The following is a 19,693-nucleotide window of genomic DNA, read 5'->3' as shown; positions in this document are numbered from 1 at the left end:
TGTGTGTGTGTGTGTGTGTGTGTGTGTGTGTGTGTGTGTGTGTGTGTATATTTACCTGTGTGTGCGCGGGTGGGGATTACTATGGGTGAGTTAAATATTCACATCATTTGGGCTGTTCTTAGTGGGATAAAGTGGAGGCCATGTCAGCTAGGATGTAATAGCCACTGAGCAGTTTCGACAAGAGCAGCCATGGCCGGGTGTGTTCACAGTGGATAGATTTGAAGCGGTTTACTAGGCACCATTGACCAGACTTGGTTGTGGCTGAATATGGAATATGAAGATCAAAGAAGAGCTGATATGACTTAAAGGAATCTACCTGTATTACAGGATAGATAGCAATGCCTTTCTCTCAATGTACATTTTGACAGATCTTGAGTTTCATTTCGGGTATGTTGAGTTCTGAATGTCAAATCCAGTTAGTAATGTCAAACTGGGAGATGGGAGAAAAAAATCCTTGAACTCAGGAGAGAGCTATTGGCTGATGACTTATATTTGACGGTCATTGTTTGTAGATAGTATGTCATTCCATACCTATTGATGCAATCACCAGAGATAAAGCATAAAATTAAAAGGAAAAATATCACTGTAAGTGCTTTAGCAGAAATAAAATGTAACATTAAAATAGTTCTGTTTTAGAAAAAATATGTAATTATGAAGATTATGTTATTTTTGTTAAATAAGTTTTATTATGTCTTCTTAGGTTATTTATTGCTGTTATGTTAAAGCAAATTATAATGTAAGAGTTCTAACTTTTGATCAACAAAGGTACCTTTCCTGTTAGGTTGGTGAGGAAGGAAGGTTACTCCAAGTAGCCATATCATGCTCTTAAATATTTTACATTAATAAGGTTAGCAACTGCATTTGTTCTATGAATACAAAGAAACAGGTGCCTGTGGAATCATTTTTTAAGTAATATATCAAAATATTTTAATAAGTTTATTACATTTTAATTAAATAATACATTTTCACTACTTTGCTCTGATTTCTTAGAAATGTTGAAGGCTGCTTTTCAGTTTACCCATTTTGGTTAAATAGAGTAGTTCCCTCTGTAGTCCCCTCTGTATATTTAACCTGCAGTCAGTGGTGGTTTGAAAATATTAAATGGAAAATTCAATAAATAAATAGTTTAGGAATCTAAAATTGTGAATCGTCCCTCAGTCCAGTGTGTGCACACTGCCACTACCCACCCTTTTGTCACATATTAGCTGTCTCTGATATCAGATCTGCTATCACAGTATTACAGTGCTTGTGCTCAAATAACTTATTTTACTTAATAACTTAAAGCTTGATCAAATCTTTGAATTCTTTCTGTCTCTTCTTCCTCCTCCTTCTCCTTCTTCTTCCTTCTTCCTTCTTCTTCCTCTTTCTTCTTCTTCCTTTCTTTTTTTTTTTTTTTTTTGGAGACAGGGTCTCACTCTGTCACTCAGGCCTGGAGCACAGTGGCATGATCTTGTCTCACTGCAGACAAGACCTCCAGGACTCAAAAGTATTCTTCCATCTCAGCCTCCCAAACAGCTGGGACTACTGCCATGTATCATTAAAGACCCAGCTAATGTTTTGTTTAATTTTTTATAGACAGGGTCTTGCCATGCTACCCAGGATGCTACCTAGGCTGGTCTGGAAATTCTGGGCTCAAGCAGTCTGTCACTCTCTGCCTCAGAAAATGCTGGGATTACAGTAATAAGCCATCGTACCTGGCCTGAATTTTTTTTTCATAGCATCCATAATAAGTCACTTTTCTCAACCCATAGTTATGGCAGGACATTATTGTTTTGTAACAAATAGAGACTATGGAATATTAATTTAGCAGTAAATAAAAGTCTTACAAGGCATTGCCTAAAAACTAACAAAAAGTACTGTGAAATTGAGATTGCTGTCATTGATTTCAAGTACATAATGTAGAAATAATTTTATGCATTTAATTAGGCAGAATAGAGGCATTATGTGTCTATAGATACATAATGTGTCAAAATTGCTTATAAATTGTATTTTAAACACAGAATCCTCCAGAAAGATGAATGCTTTGTTCTTTACAGTACTGAAATATTTCCCCATAATTTTATGGTTGAGGCATTCAACTGCATCACTGACAGTATTTCCAAGAGACATTAAATTCTATCAGGCAACATGTGAAGCTGTTTACTTTTAACAGATTTTTAAATTACATGATTATAAATGAGAATCATTTTAAGTCTTGTCATTTGATCTAAGAAACAGTCTAGAAGTCAGAGCCTTGTTTATTTCAACAGACGCTTACTGTTGAGCTGATTCCAATATTGTAGGGAGACTAGGAAGCACTAAACTTTGAGTCTCAAATTCCCATTAAAGACATGAAATGTGTCTCAGTGGTGAGATGGAAGGATTTAGCTGCTTTGCTATAATAAGAAAAACGCTTTCCATGTTTGAATGTGCACTGTTTTGATAAAATCACATATATTTGTGTATGCATATTTATTTTGCCATCTACCTAAGGTATTCCAAATAGTGAAAAATGTAGATGAAGCAAATGTAATTGGGTTTTAGATTGCCGGGGAAATGGATTAATACATTTCTATCTGAGTTACTTTAATACAAATCTCACTGCAATTGATGAAAACAAAGGGTTTTATGATAACTCAGAAAGCATTTTTCTCAAAGTAAATCAAGGGAAAAAAGAAAAGGAAAGAGAATGAGATGCCAGGTCAATATGATTTCTGGTTTCTAAACAGTAATAAATGAGCTTGGTGATTTTGCATAATTGATATTTGCTATTCATTTGTTTGTTTTAATATAATTGACAAAATCCTTTTTGCACTTTATTAATCTGTAAGATATAAATAATTGGACATGTATTCATATATGGTGATTAAAAGAGCCATATAATCCAATTCTCTATGAAATCATCAAGCAAAAACTTCAGAAGCAAAATTTGAACCCTCATATTGAGAAAATTATTTTTACATTTGGGGCAGTAAAATAACTTTTCAGTTTGGTTGCTGAGAGTCAGCAGCACACACACCTTGTAGGGGGCACCGTTATGTTTTTCATATGTAAGTGTCAACATCTACCACATCTTTCATTCCTGCCCATCACTGACCTTCCTGCTGAACTTCTGGATGCAAAGCAAAACCACAAATTGTCAACTCAGTGTCCATGTCAAGAGAGATTGAGGACAGCTAGGAAAGTTATATTTAGGGCTCCTCCTGTACCTGAAAATGTCTTACTTTGATGTGTTTGTCCTACAACTTTGTAATATACAATGAAATTTCTTTCAAATTATTTTATGCATCTCTATTTTACGTTGTTTTGAATGAGATAAACTATAGACTCATGCCTAGTTCTTTATTTTGCTACACCACTCTCCTTCTTGTTAACATCAAAATCCCAGGGACAGAAAAGAGGTTGAATTTTCATTTCCATCTCAGCATTACATTCTCTTTCTTTTTTCTTTGTCTTAGCTAAAAGTGGGTGTCTTCTTTTTAAACTAGGTAGATTATTTTGACCGTAGTTCTCCAGGTTTGTCCCCTGACCTAGTGAAGAAAATAAATGTTACAAGTCCTCTCACCAAAAACCCAAGACTATTTTCAATAGTATTTTCTTGTTGGAAGATAGAGTAACCACTTTCCTCCTTGTCCAGGATGACAACTTTGATAATTCTATTTTAGAGGTAAGAAGAGTTAAGCAAATAAAACTGAATGAGAGAAATCAAACAGTATTGACTCAGTGGTCCATGTCACGATGGTTCTCTTTTTTGTTGGTTTGCTTTGCTTTGTTCTCTTTTGTCATGGGCAGTATACTTGGGGAGACAGCACTCAATTCATCTGCACTCAGCTCCTTTACAATAGAGTTATATTATAATAAACCTGAGTTTTTGATAGATAAAGGAATGAATAATTTTCCAGGATACAGCAAAGGCGAAACTCCTTTCTACTGCATATATTGCATCCAGCGCTTGTAACAAACACCCACCTTGTATTCTAGCATTTTATGCATATTTGCATTAAATTGGCACAATACTTTTTCATGGAATCTGTCAATAGAGTATCAAAGACCAGATTTAAAACAAGAGAGGTGACTTAATTGTGCACGTGAGCATATTATTTGTTTATGAATATAAAGACACATTTAGCTGTTTTTTAAAAACTATACATTTTACTGAAATGTTCAATTGTCCCTTTTAAAAACATTTAGTTTGAGATTTGTTAATGTTTCTAAAAATGTCACTAGTACTTTTGCTGAGTTTAGCTGTCTAAAAGGACCTTGGTAATCCCAAAGAGATTGTAATTATCTCCTTTTGTCATTGAAATAATCAATATCTCCTTGAAGAACAAATGAATTGAATGTGTAAGAAAGGAATAATTTTCTTTTTCTATCTAGAGATAAAGTAACGCTGTAGATCCTATCGTTTTATAGAGAATATTAATCATAGAAAATTTGAACACTTGTCTTATTTTTAACTTTTATTTTAGATTCACAGGGTACATGTGCAGGATATTTAAAGGAATTTGAACAACTTGATGTATTAGTAAAGTTAGCAAATTATTTAGCAGCTGGATTATTTGGGGTTATCCTAGTAATAAATCTGAATCAAAATATAACAACATATTTTACAGTATGTAACCAAAATGTTCTTAGTGTAGATTTTCCAAAATTTTTTGAAAAGTAAATCTTACATTGAAATAAAAAGCCAATAATCAAATAAACATTAAGCTATTGATACCATTTTATCCCTGCTGGAAAGATCTACTTCCTATCCAGTGGGTTTCTTTGATTAAAATTGAATCACATAATATCTACTCACACTGGTTTGGAAATATATTCTCAGACAGCCATAAAGCTCATTTATTCAAGCAATTGACATTAGGTTTCACGTAAGTTTTGCATGGAAACCTCATGTGGATTCAGAAAAATATGATTTATCTGTAGAGAAAAAGTGATAAACCCTAATTGATGTTATTAACTGGCTTCTAAGTTTTGTTACCATTTAGACAACTTGTTAGAATGCAGAATAGGAAAAAGATGTTGTCTTGTTTCATACATTTTTAACAACTGAATTGTTTTTATCTTTTAAATATATTCCAGTCCCTTAGAATCATAATTGCAAAAAGATTATAGAATTGAGTCTTGTTGTTTTACAAAGGAAAGCCCTTAAAGGTAGAAAAAGCTAAGTCACTAGATCTGTGAACACTTAGACAAAAATTCAGTTATTATGAATTTTAGAAAAGTTAGTAATGTGAACTTCACAAATTCTTGGATTCAAAGCCTATATCCACCTATTATAAGATATAAAATATAAATAAGCCATGCTCTCTGAACTTTTTGTTTCTTCATAGGATTGTGAAAATCAAATGACATATATATTCAGGTCACAGGAAATGTATGATTCATGGTGCCATTTAAAAAAATTATTTTCTCTGTGGTAAGCACTGTGCTGTTCACTTTACTCATGCTCTTTTGGAACCTAACAAGGTAAGAATAATTGCACTCAATTCAGCATATAGCTGTATCTGTTACCCAATATGAGTACATGTTATGTGAGCAAAACTAGTAACAGAGACAGATTTTAGAACTCATGTTGAACTTTTCCCTATACCCAATTGCTCAGTAGCAAAATCTATAAAGAATATTTCCAATTTTGTTCGGCTCATTTGGCAACATATATACAAGCAAAATATTAACTTTAAACATTTCATAATTTCTTTTTACTAAAGACAACAATAAGGTTCAGAATACTTTAAAACATTTTGCAATTACATAAATTCTTCCTATGAGAAGATAAGAATAGCGTTAATTTTCTGGCATTTGAAATTGTCTAAGGGAATTGAATTTTAATAAATGTACTTTTGGAAATTATCTCTAAGATTTTATTGGGTCTAATGCAAAACGTCTGGAGGCAATTTTATTATTAGTTGCATACTCTTATCTTATGAGAGAAAATTAACTTAGATAATAAGAGCCTTAAAATAAGTGTAGCGTTCTAAAGACACTAAACACATACCAAAAAAACTGATCTTTTCACCAATAAAAAGTATATATATGAAGTATAAATTGATGAAAAATAAGTGTTTATTGATACAATAGACATGTAAAATGAAATTATTCAAGCTGAAAATTGTCAGGAAATGTATGTATACATAAGAGATTAATGTTGTTTTAATATGGTAGGAACTGGAAATTCTTATAATTTCTCATATTTTCAATGACAGTGCAATGAGTGTTTTTAAAATTATTTTAATATTTTATCATAACAATTTTACACATATTCGATATATGTATTACATAATTACATATATATAATTACACATACATTATACATATATTATAATGTAATACTAAAAAGTTAGGCATAACCTTATTCTAGTAGACATTTAATAAAATATTTCTACATTTAATATAGCTTTCTCCAATTTTTTTGTTTGATCAACATAATGTGATAGTGTGGATCTTTTTCATTAAATAAATTGGAAGGAAATGAAGAATATAACATAAGAAAATAGACTGTTCAAAGTTTGAGAATTTTTATGAAAGATTTCCAAGTATTTAATAGATATGTCTGAAACCTCTCTCTTGCTTTTCATGTCTGTATTTCTCTCTCTTTCTCTCCCTATATATGTATATGTCTATGTATACAAAACACACACTTGCACGTGCACGTGCGCACACACACACACAGACATAACGTTCAACTACTTTATTGCTAGGACCACAGAAATAATAAAACTTTTTAACTTGGTGTCATTGAAGGAACACATTTTGTTTCAATTCAATTAAAGTTAAAAATATGAGACACCTTTTATGATCATGCATTATGGTACAAAAGAATGTGATTTTCTCTGTTTTTGAAGACCATTCAAGTCTGGCCTGGGAGATACAAACAAACATATGTAAATCAATTTAACTAAATATGGTTCACTTAAGAATCCAGTGTTTTCTCTTCCTTTCACAGTTCTTAAGTAAGTTTGGAGTTATTTAGACAAATGCAACACTTGGCTTTAAAAATCCAAAAACCCCTTGGAATTTTTGCTTGAATAATTATGTTTATCAAGTGTACTATAGGAAAGAATTAACCTTTAACAAATTGTAGGCATATGCACGTACATAAACAAAAATTCAGATTTTTCAACTTTATGATAATATTTTATCGGATTCAAGTAGAAACTATCACTAATTCTTTCTATATATACTTAATCTAAGGCTTACCAAAAATTAAAAGCTCTTTTGAGATGGTGTAGATCTTTATATATTTAAAGTATTGTATTAATATTCTTTCTAAGTAGAACTTTAAAATTCCATTTAAAAAGTTTACAGTTCGCATTTAATGATTACATTTGTATTTATATTATTAAAAAAGCTCTAAATCTCTGTCTCTCTCTTATATACACCCAGACACACACACACACACACACACACACACACACACACACACTCTCTCTCTCTCTCTCTCTCTCTCTCTCTCTCTCTCTATTACTTCAAATGTAGGAGAATAGTGGGAGCATTTGAAATTTCTCTGAACAAAACTCTTTTTGCTGGTCCCAAACTCCTATCCCATTATGTGTTTTTAGGTTTACCTTCCTTCCACATCAGTTTTTTTTTTTTTTCATGCAAGTAGTTGATGCCATTCATGGTGTAGATTACTTTCTCACAGTGATCAATTCTACCCACAAAGTCTCAAGCATACCACATATCCATAAATACAATAAGAAGCTTATGAGAATCATGATTTTCCTGGACAGTCACATCTACTCCACAATACTGAAACAATACTCAATAATTTTCTGCTTGCACAAAATCAGTGTTCTACCATTTTCTTGGTAGTCTCTCTCTTTTAGGTGCATCTTCCATGAAAAATGCAAAGTCTAGGCCAGGTGCAATGGCTCAGGCCTGTAATCCCAGTGCTTTGGGCTGCCAAGGAGAATGGATTACTTGAGGTTAAAAGTTCTAAACCAACTTGACCAACATAGTAAAACTCTATCTCTGCTAAAAATGCAAAAAATAGCTGGGTATGGTGGCTTGCACCTGTAATCCCAGCTGCTTAGAGGCTGAGGCAAGAGAATTGCTTGAACCCAGGAAGGTGGAGGTTGCAGGGAGCCAAGATCACGCCATTGTACTCCAGCCTGGGCAACAAAAGCAAAACAGTCTCAAAAACAACAACAAAAAATTGCAAAGTCTATTTTTTGTTGACTTTCTTGGTGGACAATTTTTTCTTTCAAATTTATTTATTTAAATTGGCATATAATGTATATATTCATCATGTGCAACCTGATGTTTTGAAGCATATATACATGTGGAATGACTAAGTCTAGCCAATAACAAATATGTTATCTCATACAGATATCTTAGAATGAATGCTGTTGTAGTTTCTTTAAAGGATTGAGAATTGCATAACTGTGTACAGATTTGTGTGTGTATGATGTGTGTGTTGTGTGTGTGTGTGTTTGTGTGTGGTTGTAGGGCTTAACAGGCTTTTATGAAATCTCTTACAATGGTTGAGCTGACTCTATTGTTTTAAGCCCATCAATAATGATCAGGTAATTTGTTTTTAAAACAACAAGATCAGCTTGATGCTTATTAGATAACTGTCATCTACCTGATTGTAAAGTTCACTTGACACAGACCTTTAACATTTATGCACTTAATAAATGCTTTGTCTACTTCAAATATTAAGGAATTACCTGTTTTACACATAAGACAATCCTCAAAAAATACCTTTTTTAGGTTCCAATTTTACTAGGTTGAAACCTTTTATGTATGACTTCCCAGACAATGTGTGGAGTTGAAAGCTGGCAGTCCCATAGTTTGTGCTATACAATTTAAACACAGCTTGAAGTTTTTTTTCTGAATTTAATATGAAATATGTCAATTAAGTTTAAACTCAAAAACCATGCTCATCTTTGAATATAAATGCCATCTCTAAACAGAAATAATGACATATAAATATATTCCTATATTCAGTGTAGGAATCTATGGGTATTATTATTTCCTCTTTCCAAAAAGGGCTAAGATCTCCTTTCATTTAAAGCTCCCCAGTAGGTATTAAGAATACAAAAGTACTGAAAAAGTGTTCCTCTCCTTGGGTAGATGAAAATGTACGAAAGCAAGTGGATATCAGTGATCAAAGTGATGGAAACAGGAATGATGACTCCAAGATTTCAGACAAGGCAATGACTATTTCTGCTTTCAAGGCAGAATTCAGAAGAATAAATAGAATAGATTTCAGAGCGATGGTCTCTTAGTCACTTCTTGAAGGAAGAATTAGCAGCTTGCCAGTTGCAGGAACAGAGGCAGAGAGGACACTCCAAAAAAAAAAAAAAAAAAGTGTAACAGTCTTGGAAAAGACACTCGTATAAAAGGCCATGGTCTGTTTAGATAATGTTAGGGAACTATTGCAGAAAAACAACAGATAACAAAGAATCTTGAAGGCCCCCCTCAGAATTTTGGGTTGCATTGCAGCAATACAGTTACCAGCAAGTTATTAAAATACAGACTTTATTATACCAAAACAATCAAATATGATTTCTTTGGAGTTACACTGCCACAGATACACTAAATTATAATACTAATAGATGACATCTTGAATCTGTTTTGTTGTTTTTTACTTCATGTATTTGACCATATTGACAGTTACAATAAAGTGTAGCTTAAGTAGCTTATTTTCTTGTCTTAACATGACCATGCTGCTTCCTTTGGATGACAGTGAACAGAGTTAATCATGTATTTTACTTATCCACATAAACCAACCATGTTGGATAGGAAAACAGGGAAAGGTCACCACCCATCTCTGCTGACCCAGATATCCACGGCACATTCAAGGTAGCATCCTGGTACCAGTATCCAGGTGATTCCCCACATATCTTCCCCTTAATCTCAGGAGCAGACCATGGATGGGACAAGTCTCGGGGTTCACAATGCGGGAAGTGTGTGTGTGTGTGTGTGTGTGTGTGTGTGTGCGCGCGCGCGCGCGTGTGCACGCGCGCGCTCACGCACGCATGTGGGTGACAAATATGGCCACTTCATTTTCAAATCAAACATCTGCTAAAAGAAAATATTTACTTGAAGCTAACAGAAGTATTCACTAGATATCAACTTGAGAATACCTTTTGTGTGTGATTTGTCTTAGGCTTCAGTCATTTTACCTTTTTCCAACAGTGTTACTTATGTAGTCACTTGTCTTAGGCATGCATATAGGGTAACAAAGACACACTTACTACAGCAGTTTTCATCAGAATTAGAAAGATGTCTGAAGTAACAGTGATTTTTTGAACGGGCACAGGAAGCGCCTAGCTTATTCTGCCACCTCGTGGTTAAAACAAAAATTTCCGTAACACCAATAATCGAACAAGTGTGTATTCTTTACCTCAGGGAAATTAATCCCCCCGTTTCAGGAACAGAAATCCCTAAGAAAATTGGAGTTGTGTATATTTTTTCTTGATAAATATTCAGACATTTAAAGCAGGATGATGCTTTATTTGAATTGCTTAACTTTTGTTAAAAGCAAGTGACTGGGGAAAATTAATCTTTATAATCCTGGAACACATTTAAAGACAGGAAACCAGTATAATTAAATACTCCATTCAGAAACGGAGCAATTTTGGGGAGAGGAGATGATTGCTTTCCGGAGGTGTCCCAGTCTCCATCTGTAGGCTTGCACTTTGAATGGGGTCTCAAAGATTATTCAATGAAAATAGCTAATGTCTGCAGACTAAAATGCATATTTTCTCTTTAACACTGTGAGTTACGGTCTATATAATTTCATTAAATATTGTCTATCTCTTCTTTGAATCAGTTTTGTCCTATACTTTAAATTTTTTTAAAAAATGATTTTAATCTCTCAAATTATTTTTCTCATAAATAGAAGTTTTGGTGTTTTTTTTGGTTTGGTTTTGGTGTTTTTTTTTTTTTTTTTTTTTTGTTTTTTTTTTTTTTTTGGCTCTGGATTACTTTTAGGTTAGTGCTTCAAAACTATATTTTGAGCCAAGAAACATTAGTGTTGTTATCATATGTTTAATACAAATATAAATTAGCTTCCGATTCCTTTGTCAGTTGTTTTTCCCTCAGGCACTTCTTAGCTACTATTACACTTTTATATCACCCATGTAATCTCTGTTACAGTTTGTGTTCCTAATTTTAAAAAAGCCTAGTCCCATAAGTTAAGAGTTTTCTATCATTATCTTAATTCTTCAGTATGTCTTATCCACAAATGACTCCAGTCTTCCCCATATGGAAATATAAGTGAATAAACCTTTATGTTACATATTAAACATTGGCGATGGCTGAGGGAACAAGTCTGGATATTGCAGTATCTCTTCAGTGCTATACTCGTTAATGCCTTGAAACCCAGAGCTCACGAGTCAACTACTGGGGCCAGAAACATTTTACTCTAGATTCTCCTTTTTCTTAACCATTCCAAGATGAAGGATATCTTAGAAGAGATCTCACAGCCTAAGGTTGATAGCTAACTTCCTGACAACTGTGATCTAGTTTTCCTTCTGCCTGTTTTACTTTGCTTTCTTCGGCATATGTGCATGCATCCTAGGGGTATACAAGGTCTCATTTTTTTTCTTTTCTTTTATTATCTATCTTTTTTTTTCCTTTTTGATAGAATCTCACAATCACCCAGGCTGAAGTGCAATGGTACCAATAGGTCTCACTGCAGCCTCGACCTCCTGGACTCAAGCAATCTTCCTACCTTAGCCCTTCTACATACCTGAGATTACAGGCTTGTGACACCACGCCTGACTGATTTTGTTTTTAATTTTTTGTACATAGAGGGGTCTGCCTGTGTTTCCCAGAATAGTCTCAAACTTCTCAAGCAATCTCCCTGTCTCAGTCTCCCAAAGTGCTGAGATTACAGATGTGAGCCACAGTGCCCAGCTGCAAAGTCTCTTAACTGAAGTTTAAGATTAATTCGATTATTCTTCTCAATTATCTGCTTACCTTTGCCTATAGGAGAATTATAAGAAAGTGACAATACATTTAATTTTTCCAGGACATGACACCCATTATTCTGATTGAATTATTTAAAAACACTTTCACTTTCAACCCTCTCCTAGCTGGGTCAACATATTATGTTTTACTTAGCATACACTTCTAATCGGGAGAACTACTTCTGTCTCCACCAATATCAGGTTTAGCCATGTGACATGCTTTGACACATGGCCAAACCTGATATTGGTGGAGACAGAAGTAGTTAAAATATACGAATACCTTAAAATATAAGAGAAAAAGGTCAATATAAGTTCTGAGCAGAAGCTTTCAGTGCCAATGAGAGCTTCTTAAACATCTCATCTCCTCTTCCCTCTACCACAAGAATAGCATGCTTCCTGCTCTTGTGGTTCATTCCAGAGCCCAGCCTGAGGAGACATTGGGGCTTCATCTTCAGCCTGTGTTCTGGAATGAGAAGTATTCAGGAAAAAAGCAGAGTCACAGCTATTCATAAATGGCCGCCACTTGATATGAATGAGAAATGCATGCTGTTAAGAATCAGCAAGCTTTGGAGAATGTTTGACTGGGCATGGTGTCTCACGCCTGTAATCCCAGCACTTTGGGAGGCAGAGGCAGTTGGATTACTTGAGGTCAGGAGTTCGAGACCAGCCTGACCAACATGGTGAAACCTGTCTCTACCAAAAAAAAAAAAAAAAAAAAAATCCCAAAACAGCCATGTGTGGTGGCACACACCTGTAATCCCAGCTACTTGGGAGGCTGAGGCAGGAGAATCACTTGAACCTGGGAGGTGGAGGTTGCAGTGAGCCAAGATTGCACTATTGCACTCCAGCCTGAGCAACAAGAGTGAAACTTTGTCTCAAAAACAAACAAAAAAAATGGAGAATGTTTATTATAGATGCACAATATAGAAAAAACTTTATATTTCTGTTTATGTTATCACCTCTTCTCCCCATTCATAATTCTTTAAAGCAATCCCTCTTAAGTCTTCTAGCTCACTGTTGTATCATGGTCGGTTCTAAACTATTACTCCCACATGTACCGAGAAGCTAGGCCTTTTCGGAAACAGTATCTCTAAAATGACGTGAGAGAATAGGAAGAAGGGAAAAGGAAAGAAGGGGGCAGGGTGGGAGTCAGGGAGCCGCAGCGTGTGCCATTACATCTCTATTTCCTGTTGTGGATAAGCTCGGCCATCATTTTTGTCTTGCTTCCTTCCCCTTCCTTTCTTCTTTCTCTTTCTCCTTCTTCTTCTTCACATGCCTTGCCCTATGCATTTCTTCTCCCAAATCTGAGTATCTACTCAGAGACAGAAAATCTGAGTATGGGTTTATTGATAAACTAAATAAACTTATAGGAAAATTAGCATACTTTTCTAGAAATGTACATTCAAAACCAAATAGGTTGTAAGTGTAGAACCCTATATGAAATCTAGACAGATCCTGATAGTTCTGACCCTAATGGTTGTAGGTAAATTAGAAGGCCACTCCTATCTCGTGATTTTATAGCAATGCAAGCTCTAGGATTCTTCACATATTCCTTCCAGTCTCTTACCACCAGATGGCTCTCCAAGCCAACATGGTCAATAAATTCTAACACCATGGAAAATGTCAGTATATTACCAGAGCTTTTCCTGAAAGGGTTAAATGGTTATTTTTTGGAATACTAAATATTTATTCATTCAGTCATTGTTTCCTCATTAATCCATCAGCAATCGAAGGTTTGAATGAGACTGCCACAGAGTTTATTTCCTAGTATAGTAATAAAATGTCTACAGCTATTACTTTAGCCCCTGCCACGTGGAAAGTGTTCAATCACTGTCGCCTGTTGTTAGCTACCTTTCTTATACCAAGGCCATAAGTGAAAATTCTAAACGAAAGTGTTTAGTCTTTTGTTTCTCTCTTTGTATGTTACATATACCCAGAACAGAGGGTAAACAAAGGTGATCTCTGCTGGAGATAAAGATTTAGGACCCATTTAGTGCCATTACGTTAGTACTTTGAAAGCCATGATGTAAAGGAGATGGACAAGAAAGAATGTTAAAATAAGAAGAGAACCAAGAATAAATCCTGGGACCTACTAATATTTAAAGGATAATAGGCTGAAAGAAGCCTACCAGAGTGACTGATACAGATCCAGCCTAGAGTTTAGAGGACAATAGGAAAAAAATGTTATTATCATTCCCAAAGGCCAATGGGAAAAAAAAAAAAAATCAAATCTGCAGGGAGGGTGATGGTCAGTGTAGATTGTTCCAGAAAGATCAAGTGAGATATGAACGGAAGCACTTGCTGGAAACTTGGTTATTGGTAACTTGAGGCACTAACAATGGCATAACGGGATACTAGTTAGATTGAAATGAACGCAGAAGTGACAGGATGTAAGGACGGGAAGGAAAACGAGAAAGAGTTACAGCCAAGAACAGAAAGGAGGTTAGGAAAATATTTTGTTTAAGGTGAGGGACTGAGCCTGATTTTTACACTAAAGGAAAGAATTTAACAGAAAGAGTCTAGAATGGTGAAAAGAGAAGATAATCCACTGAGGTACAATTTTTCACTCATTAGAACAACATATTTTGTCTGATGAAACATCCTCTTGACTAGACTGTGGGAAACAACTACTCTCCTGCATTGCTTATGGGAGTATAAACTGGTATTGCCTTACTGCAGGAAGGCAAGAGAGAGTCATCTTTCTTTCTTGTTAAAAAAAAAAAAAGGCACAAAAATTTATATCGGGCATTTCCATTTCTAGAAATTTATCCTGTAGATAAATTCAAATATATGAGAACGAATGTATTTTCAAGATTGTTTGTACCTATACACAACTGGCATATCTGTCAATAGGCAATGATTTTATCAATTCTAATGCACACATACAATTAAATAACATACAGCATTTAGAAAGAAATAACTACACTGGAAAGATCTCTAGATGTTAACTTTTTAAATAGTACATAATATGCATAAGATATTCTTGTAATAAAAATGGAGTCAGAATATATATCCAAGCTTGTTTGTATATAAACAAAGAGACTTTGACAAGGTTAAAAATTGACAATGGCAATCTGTAAATCAGTGTGGCAGTAGGGAGGATTCCGTGAAAATTGGGGTAGAGAGGAAGAGGGGTGAGTAGGAGACTTTCCACTGCATAGCTTTTTATTCTCTTTTGCAATTATGTATGCTTCATTTTCAAAAATGTGAAAACATACATTTTTAAAGTATAAATATAGGTAAATTGAGAGCTATGAATGAAGACGTGAGAGTATGGTTGTATATTTTTAAAGAATTTAGTGGGATGAGTACTGAGCTTTCTTCAAGTAGAACTTGCATTATCCCTATTTAAAATTATTTTTGAATTATTTTAATTAACTAATAGTAAACCTCATTATCAGCTCAGTCATCAATTGCCAGATTTCAAAAGTGGTTACAGAAAAAATTTAAGGTCTGGAAACCTTATTTTTTTCTTCCTAGACATTGATCATTTCTAGAAGGAAAGCTAAGGGCATTGGTTAATGTGGGGGGAAAGAAACTCGGACACTGAAAGTCAAGAGTGGGACGGAAGCTTCCTTTCCCTTGTTAAAGCTTTGTAATTATTTTAGACTATATATGCCCAGCATAAACACAGTTGCAAAGATGTGAATATGTGAACATAACAACCAAATACCTTTAACAATGACTGCATACCAACTAGCCAGAATGTTGCATGAACAATTTATGATTCATTTTATGGACTATTGCCTACCGAAAATGTTGTTTTAACCCCATAACCATATTCATTTTCACGAACCTAGGTTTCAGTCAAATGAATATTGAATAGGACAAATTGGATATAGCATTTTGAACATATATATTGTACAATACCGAGAATATTATTTATAAATATTTGTAAGCCTGTATATAGAGAGAATCCTGAGATGGTGTTAGATCATCTCAAAATGGCGTTGGATATTTTGAAAAATAAGACACTGAGGATACAAATTGTTAACAGTTAAAGGAATGTCTGCTCAGCAGCCGCAAACATTGTTGCTGGTTGAGAGGAAATTTGCATCTTTATAATAAGTGCTGTATGAAAAGCAGAGCTCCTTTCACATGCCAGCTCAGCTGTTCAAGCTATTCTTCTCTTCTATCTGGAATACTGCCTAGTAAGAATAGGAAATTCTTCATTCATTTTGGCAATTATATCTGCCATGTGCAGGCAACGCAAAGCACTGGCGAACATTCAGAAAGCCTGAGGATTGAATTCATTGGTGGAGGACAGTCAGCATTGTTCAACAGTGCAGGAAGCTTTGCTGGCTTTAATAATGCATGAGGACTGGTTTGGGTTATTTTTCCAGCCTCTTGTGTTGACTGCATGCACGCTGCCATAAGCCATGAAGTCACTCCTCTCCAGACTCTATTTTGAAAGGGGAAATCAGAAAACAAGGCTTGGGGAATTTTACATTTAGCAGAGCCAACCTCTTTTGCAATCAAAACACTAAAAAAAAAATTATAGTATAGTTGTGTCCAGTCATTCATTTTAATTACACAGAATCATTTCTCTAAAATGAGAAAATGCTGTAAAATATGTGATTCCACATATGTAAACTTTTCTAAATGTTGAAATTATTTTGATAGACAGAAAAGGTACTTTAAAAATGAAAGCAAGTTTCCATAGATTCCATAAGAACTCAATGAGTAGTTCATAACATTTAAGTGTTTATTTTAAATGTGTTTTTTAGTGTTTGTGTTTGAATTTGCTGATTGTACAGATTAAGCTACAATTTTATGGAAATTATTACAGTTTTACAAACACACACACACACACCCCAACAGGGTAAAAGGCTGTTTCTGCTAATAATAGTGTTAATAGTGTTAATACACTCTAACACTTAACTACTTGTCCAATATTTCCTAAAAGGGGTTAAAAACTCACATGCCTTCAAACCTTAATATAGACAAGGACCAGTATAGATTAAAAAAAAAAAAAAAAACTGCTTTGAACCCCACAGTACCAGAGACGGTGTCCAGCTCAAAGGTTTTAAGTTTTGAAAGAAAAAATAAAAAACATGATGTTCACCAAGCAAAATTTTCAACAGTTCAATCACGTCCACTAATGTTCTATCACAGTCACAGCCTTAACATGCTTCTGCCTTATCTAAATTCTTTAAGAAGCATTCTGAAAAGAAGGGACTATAATCCATGCTGTAAAAATATAAGAAACTCATTTGACTCCTCCACCCTGACACACCATGTGGATCGCTGAGTGAAATGGGCCTTTTGGAATTGAGGCCACAAATAAAAGTTAAGCTCTTTAATCTTCCCATAGCGTTCCAAACGGTCAAGTATTCTCTGTGAATTCAGTCCTCAGCTTTAACCTGACTCATTCATTCCTGCTCCTCCTCTAGAAAGCTCTCCTTTCTCTGTGTTCCCCACCTCCTCCAGGTCATTTTCCTAATGGCCATGCTGCCCCCAGCACTGGGGCAAGTGCACTGGAATCAGAAGTGGTGAGTAAAGGTCTAGAGAACAAAAGGTTTTCAGCCGCAGTGGTTTTCATCAGGGAAAAGAGTGAAAATAAGTTGTAAGTGACTCATATATAACTGCGTTATACCAGAATTATTTTCTCCTAAAGCTTTGGAAATAAAAGGATAAAAATGTTCATTTCTTTGGGATATTTTAGCAATATCATTTTGCCAGGGCAGTATTGAAATTTGCTTTTAAGTTTCATAGAGATTAAGCAATAACATTACCTTTAAAATAACTTTTTTAATGAAGTCAGCATATCAATAAATCAAACAATAGTCTATGGGCACAGAGAATGGGATTTCTCTTTTTTACCATGGCTAATTCAGGTTGCTTTTATTAACTTTTCTTCAATGTAAATGCTGGCTCTGACAAGGCAACATTCTCCTTGGCTTATGTAGGTCGAAAAGTGACTTAATCGCTCTATAAAGATGTCATTATAAATTGAATTACTTCTCAGTTATATAGTGAATCTTGTGACTTTACAAGTGGGTAGGGGGAGGTGAAAGAAGGAACTTTCATGAGAACAGTAATTTAATCACTTTTCCTGTAACTGAAGGTATAGTGTGAGTTCATGGTAATCACCTGAATGGTTTTTTTTCCCCTCTTGCTGCTCCTTGAGACACAAAGATTACTTTTAAAAAATATGGTTGAGCATAGTTTTTAATTCTTAAGAAAACATATTAACATACTTCTATTTGTATATAGATATATAGATGTATTATTACATAGTATAGTTATTTTAAGTCATCTAGTTTCCTATGATACAATATATTACATTTTATTGCAATATTATTTTCTCATAAAATACGAGACTGAAAGTTCCATAGATAGGTCAGAACAGTTAAAAATGTTCTCCTACACTGCATTAAATATACTGTTGGTTTGTTTGCTGATATTTCCTTTTGGTTATTTGTTACCTTCCATGGGATTTTCTATTGCTGCCTAGAATTTCACAGATCAGTAATCTGAAATGAGGTTTTGATGTTCAAAGCTCAAGTTCTCTGCTAGATATTAAATATTTCATGTGAAGGTCAGGTTAGTGTTGATTCATAGTGCTTGATACAAACAGCAGCTTTCAGTCCCTTTAAATCATGACTTTATTTTTTCTCTCTCTCTTTTGGCATAATGGGCACTTTAACTTAGAAGATCTGCTTTCTGCATTATGGAAGAAAGGCACATCATATTTTTTTAAGGAAAATTTTGAAAGACTTGAATTAAAATCCTACACTGTGTATTTTGTTTCCATGATATTATTTATGTTTAGGATTGTTCATCTCTGAAAGTCTAACACCAGGTTTTTTCTATAAGTTCTCAATCTTTTGTTTCTGTTTCTTCAGTGTGATGCCAGTTCTTGGTATTGGAATATATTATTCTATTGTGATGATGGTAATTAAAGTCTGTGATAAAAAGAAAATTATCCTTAGGATATGTCTGGCTTATTCCTTTTTTAAGATCAATAAATAATAACAACTGAAATATCTAAAAAGGAATTAGATACAGAATAAAGAATTGTAGCAACAGAATTCCAGTTACACAGCATGTAACTAGTTCACAGGTTTGGGAGAACCAAATTAATTAATATATGTAAGGCCACTTGCAACGTGTAAAGTAAAATAACTAGATAAACTATTCTAATTTTAGAAATAAGGCATAATCACAAGAAAAGGTGAATTCAGTATAGCATAAGACTTATTCATTTTTAAATACAGCTTAAGACTGTCGTTTTTCATAGTTAATAAAGTCTTGGTGGGAATTCAGCTCATGTTAGCTATATTCACATACAAAGTAGAATCATGTCGAGTCATCTCTTTTTAATAATTCCGTGTGATATAAACAGATTATTTAATTTATCTGGGCCTCAATATCTTCTTGAAAAAGTAGATGGCACCGGATGATGTGTAGGCATTGCTATCAGTTTTCTTTCTATTTATTAACTTACTTTACGTTCAGGGGTATATGTGTAGGATGTGTATTTTTCTTACAAAGGTAATTATGTGTCATGGTGATTTGTTTTGTGGATTATTTTGTCACCCAGGTATGAAGCCCAATATCCGTCAATTATTTTTCCTGATTCTTTCCCTCCTCCCACCTCCCACCCTCTGATAGGCCCCAGTGTGTGTTGTTCCACTCTATGTGTCCTTGTGTTCTCACCATTCAGTTCCCCCTTCTAAGTGGTAAGAACATGCAGCACTTGGTTTCCTGTTCCTGCATTAGTTTGCTAAGGATCACGACCCCCAGCTCCAATCATGTCCCTGCAAAAGACATGATCTTGTTCTTTT

At 34.4% G+C, this 19,693-nt stretch overlaps 1 protein-coding gene across 6 annotated transcripts in view; it reads left to right on the top strand.

The window, feature by feature from the left end:
* Window positions 1-19,693, top strand: part of ROBO1 (roundabout guidance receptor 1) — a 1,106,753-nt gene that overhangs the window by 205,730 nt on the left and 881,330 nt on the right. The window lies entirely within an intron of this gene.

Source organism: Sapajus apella, unplaced genomic scaffold (assembly GCF_009761245.1).
Source record: "Sapajus apella isolate SASKATOON/1434 unplaced genomic scaffold, GSC_monkey_1.0 scaffold8, whole genome shotgun sequence".
Lineage (NCBI taxonomy): Eukaryota > Metazoa > Chordata > Mammalia > Primates > Cebidae > Sapajus > Sapajus apella.
This window is presented reverse-complemented; position numbering and strand designations above follow the sequence as displayed.